The sequence below is a fragment of the Saccopteryx leptura genome, chromosome 4, assembly GCF_036850995.1.
Source record: "Saccopteryx leptura isolate mSacLep1 chromosome 4, mSacLep1_pri_phased_curated, whole genome shotgun sequence".
NCBI lineage: Eukaryota > Metazoa > Chordata > Mammalia > Chiroptera > Emballonuridae > Saccopteryx > Saccopteryx leptura.
This window is the reverse complement of record NC_089506.1, coordinates 202,249,605-202,255,051: the sequence shown is the minus strand read 5'-3', so window position 1 is coordinate 202,255,051 and position 5,447 is coordinate 202,249,605.

Sequence of the window (5,447 nt, the reverse complement as noted above, 5' to 3'; positions counted from 1 at the left end):
GTGGGAATGCAGGCCCAGTGCTGCCAAATCGTTTGATCATCTGATTTTTTTAAGAGAAGCCAAAATTCTGGATTTTTTCAAAATGAAATGCCCTGATTTAAAAGTGTTGGCAACCAAATAAAATTTATTATTACAATTTTAAATGTTCCGCAGGCCAAAGACAACACATCTGTGGGTTCCAGTTGGCCTGTGGGCTGCCAGTTTGCAACCTTTGGTCAAAAAAGCCAGCAGCATTTATTTTTAAGTTGGTATTGGACTGAGAGGTGGTGCTCTGTCCATAGTCATGTGGGTTCCTGAGAAAAGTTCTACGCCGATGGACGTGTGATGAACTCTCTCATTTCCTTCTGGGCTGGATGTGCGAAGCATTCTTCTAGTTTCTTGCCATAATTTGGTTGCCCTGCTAAAACTCCAAGAAGCCAGCTCTGCATTTCTAGGTGACCAGGTCCAGCTGGGCCAGGCCGGCCCACCCGCTCAGACCGCAGTGCCTCTTCCACTTCGGTTCCTCTGGGGTGAGGAGCAAGGGCATTGCTGAGGCCAGGACACCAACCACATCAGAGGAGAGAAGGGAGAACCCCGCGTCCTTAGAAATCTATTCACAGCACCCACATGCATGGCCTGTGCACCACCCCTATTCAATAGCTAATGATAACTGCTATGATTTATTGAGCATTTAGTATGTGCCAGATCCCAACAAGCTCTTTGTACAAATCATGCAGTTTAATCCTTTTAACAGCTTCATTGTTGCCAATGAAGAAGCTAAACTCAGGAGGGTTAAGAATCTGCTCCAGATCACAGCCTCATTTCTGGCTTCTTTTCATCGAAAGCTTTTCTTTCTTTCTTTTCTTTTCTTTTTCAATTGATTGATTTTTTAGAGAGGAGAGAGAGAGGGAGAGAGAGAGAGAGAGAGAAGGGGGGGGAGAGCAGGAAGCATCAACTCATAATAGTCGTCTGTCGTATGTGCCTTGACCGGGCAAGCCTGGGGTTTGAACCGGCGACCTCAGTATTCCAGGGCAACACTTTATCCACTGCAGCTTTCTTAACTAGTCTTTGAGTTCCTGTGTCATGATCTGCTCAGCAGGTAAGAATCTTGTTCCCAGCCCACCAGGAAGCACAGACCCCTTGGTCTTACCACATGGCAGTTTGTCTTTCTGTCCACTAAGGCCTGGAGTTCTCTGCCTCCTAGGGACCTTGACATTCTCACAGATGGGATGTAGGTTGTCCATGTTTTTCATTTTATAAATAAATGCCACAGGGACCGGTGGCTCTGGATGGCCTTGTGAAAACCTGGGCAGCCCAGGAGCCCTCTCCACCTGACGTCACAGAGCCGGAGGGCTGGGGTCCCAGACACTGCGGCTTCCCTGCTCTGTCCCTGACCTTAATTTCTGCTGTCCTTTACAGGGGACAGGCAGCACTGTGGCAAGTGGACACAGCAAAATGAAAGGCCTGGAGTTGTTCCCGCCACTCAGCATTCTGTCAAGGGCCAGAGGCTAGGGTAGGGTGACCTCTGGTTTTCAGGGCGCCTAACTTGTAAGGACCAGTTGGCCTAAGTCCGCATATTCAGAAAGATTTTTTTTTTTTTTTTTAGTTTAGATTCTTAACATTATCTCTAGAAGATACCACAATAGCGGTCACAGCCTCCTTCTGATAGGGTTGGGGCAGGAACATGACCACTTACGATTTGTGTCCCATAAACCTGACTGGAAACACCTAAGAAACAACTTTCTGTAAATCCCATGTCTAGCAGAACTACATTGCTATTCCTGTGTTACTGTTTGTGTGTGTCTGTTTTTTAAACACATCATTTGTTTAATGCAAATGTTTAAAACCTATGGCACAATAATTTGTGTATGCCTGCTTTAGGAGTGTTTCATTTTTGACATTCTGGGAGTCTCAGGAGATGGCAGTGACTGATTCACACTTGAGAGGCTTACATCTCTCTCTCTCTCTCTCTCTCTCTCTCTCTCTCTCTCTCTGCCTGGGAGCCAGGAGTCCGGGCCTTTCCGGGAGCCTGCTCCTGCCTGCTGTGGCCTCTCTGCGCTTCTGGCCCAGGTCTTGGCATCATCCTTAGGGCCAGAAACCTGGGTGCGGGTGGGGCTCCTTCCTGGGAGAAGGCCAGAGGGGCCTCTGGGGCTTCCGGCTGGAACACGGGGTTGTTTTCCGGAGTCTGGCACCGCTTCCGGTGCTTAGCTGGATTTCAGGCCCGCCACTCGCTTGAGTCATAAGAAGCCAAGCCAGAATGGGCAAGGACAGGCCTTGGAGGGACCAGGGGGGCATCTTCTGGGGGCTCTTAAAGTGGGAGATAAAGGCAGGGCCCTGGCTGCTTTCAGTGGGGCCTGGCCCAGAGGCCCTGCTAGTCCCACCAGAGCTTCTCCTTCTGCATGCAGCCCGAGCTGGGAGTGACGAGGTGAGCTTCCAGAATCCGGTGGCTCAGTGCACTGATGTGGGTGGGGGTCAGCTCCTACAAGACCCTGAGCCAGGGCTGCTTAGACAGGAGGAGCTATTTCAGCTGCCAGAGGGGCCCAGCCTTCACACCTGCTATACCTGTCACCTGGACTCCTCCCCTCCCGTGAGGCCAGTATTTTCCTCTTTCCAGTGTCAGCTCAGACCTCCCCCTATCCCTCCTCCAGGTGATAATACCAAGAACAACCGACCATCTCATGGACTCACTCAGAGGCTCTTCCTGGTCAAATGTTGTTAAAATTCTAAGAAAAATTCAATTCTCAGTTCTGAGCTACCTAGTCTGCATTTGGCAGACTGGTTTCCCTCCCCAAGAATGAGAACAAAAAGAGAAGAAATCCAAAACAATTCTGAAGCTGTAGGAAGACCAGAACAAGAAGCAAAAGGAAGTGTGAGGACCGTGAACAGAAACATCTTTAGGGGAAAGAACAGAACAGTATGTCAACAGTATCTCAGGTGACATCGATGATGCTTGTCTGGATTACCTTCAGAAACTGAGTGACTTCCTACAACAGGTTTTGCTGGTAAAGAACTGAAGGTCTCACTACTATGAGTCACTTAGAAATGCTAATACTTGTATAAATGTCATATAATTAAATTTCCAATGGACTATGCATTAAGTACAAGTCTAAGTACAATGTTAATGAGGCCAATTTTTCCAGCATTTAAAATAATTTTTTTTTTACTTATTAGGAAGCTTTTGTTATATGTTTTCTGTTTAATAATACTTGAAAGTGCAACTTCTAAACACAGAATAAAAAGAAAATATGTATAAGAGGAAATGAAAAAAAAAAAAGCCAAATCCCGCTACCAGAACTCTGTCTCATTTACTCCCCCTGAAAGCTCTATGAGGCAGGTATTATAATTCCTAATTTACAGATGAGGAAACCGAGGCCCAGAGAGGCTAAGCAGCACCCCAGACCTCCCAGCTGGCGAGAAGCAGACAAGGGGACAGCAAGGACAATGCAGCCTTGATGGGACCTGCAGGGGGACAGCAGCCAAGTGGGACCGCCAGGGAGGGCCCAGGCAGGACATCCCAGCCCAGCCTTGGTCCTCATGATGCCCTGAGCCAGGGCATCCGCATCCAGACCACAACGGCTGCACAGTAATCATCTGCTGACTTGGGTCTCTCCCTGAGACCGTGAATCCCTTGAGGGTAGGGACCTATCCTATTTGCCACTGTGGCCCCAGTATCAGCTCTGTGCCTGGCACATGGAGGGCAAGCAAGCATTTGTTCAGCAAACAGCTAACCTCTTATCCTCAGTCTTCTCATCTGGACAATGGGATGAGTTTGATAAGATAGTACACTTCTTGTGCTTGACACACAGTAGGTCCTCAGGAAAAAAAATGGAGACTGATAATTCAGTGATTGGTCCTTTGCCTTAAGAGGTTTCTGACCTATTACCATGTTGCCACATTTCCCCTCCAAGTTGCTATGAAGGAAACCATCTCCTAAGGGTTCCCCAGCCCAGGGTGAACCCAGAGACCCCACCGCAGCCATTCTTCCCTCTGCTTGAGCATGGCCCTCCAGGCTTCTAGGATTAGGGCTCAACAAGAGAGAAAGGTCATGAGCAACAGTTTTTGTGACGCAAACCAGGACCACCTCCTCCCCACCCCATGGAGGGAAGGGTGGGAGTGTAACTGGCACAGAAGGAGAGGTGGGGGCTGACTGGCCCACTCCCTCAGGTTGGGGTCCCTCAGACCTTGCTGATGGCACCGAGAGTGCCCACTGTGTTGGGTGATATGTTTTCTGAGTGTGACACGCGTCGGCCAACAGAGGACAGCACATACATTTTTTATGATCTTGGGAAGCTCAGTCCAGTCACGTTCACTTGAAAAGAGGCTGGGCAGTCAAGGAGACAAGTCATGTCTCAGTTATTTGGATCCTCTTTAGGCAAGAGGGCACACTTCTGCCGTGACCTGGGGGTCCCTGGGCAAGGAGTACAGGTGGGGCTGACTTCAGGAAGTGGCTGAGTGTGGGGGAGGGTCACTTTACTGTTGGAACCTGATGTACTTTATAGAGGGGAAGCAGTTTGGGGGGGTCAGTGCCAGAGGCCAGACCTTTGCCAACTGGTGAGGACACCCTCATGCTCTACCCCCAATTTCCCAATTATCTCCCACAGCCTGGGGCTGTGAAAGCAGCAATAAAGCACGTTAGAATGGGGAAGGGGAATCACAACTTTATCTTTGGCCTGAAAGTGGGTCGGTATTTTGGGGAGTTCTTGGGAACAGAGGCTGTCTGTCCAGTTTCAAACCCCAGTCTTCCAGGGAACTACAGTCATCCCAAAGGAGGTTAAGGGGCCACCAAAGGGTGGGTGGCAGGTGTGGGAACAGTCTGGGCGCTGCTCAACTTATAGTTTGTTCATGGGGGTAGGGCGGGTGTTGAAAATTGGAGGAAGGGCTAAAAGCGCCTGCTGGCCCTGTCACTGGGGTGGGTCTGAATCTTAAATGGATGTGTCCCCACTCGGGCACCCCTGCACCCTCTGAGGACTCCCTAGAGCGCATGTGGAGGCATCCTCCCGCCCACCAGGATGGACTGACTCCCTCCTCCTCCCGGCCAAGCGGGTATGGGAAGCGGGGAAGGTCCCCACTCGCTCATCCCTGCCCCACCCCCCAGTTTGGAGAACCCCAGGCTCTGCCCCCACAGGTCGAAGCTGACGTCGCCGCCGCATTTCTAGGAATGCCCCTATCTGCTGACTAGATTAGGCGAGGGTTTCTAGGAAGGCACCCCCGGCCCGGCCACAGCCCCCACCCTAGGCAGGCGAGCGAGCGCGCGCGGCTCCAGGCTCCTGCCCTCTCTCCCGGGCTGGCCGGGGAGGAGCCGCCCCGCCGCCCCGCCGCCTGATCCACCACCGCCGCCTCCCCAGCACGGCCAACCCCGGGCTGGCCCAGCCCCCGCCCCGGGCCGGCCACAGGGCGTGGGGGGAGCGGGGGAGGGGGGCCCGGGCCGGGAGGGGGCGGGGGCGCGGCTTTGTGGCAGCAGCGGACCG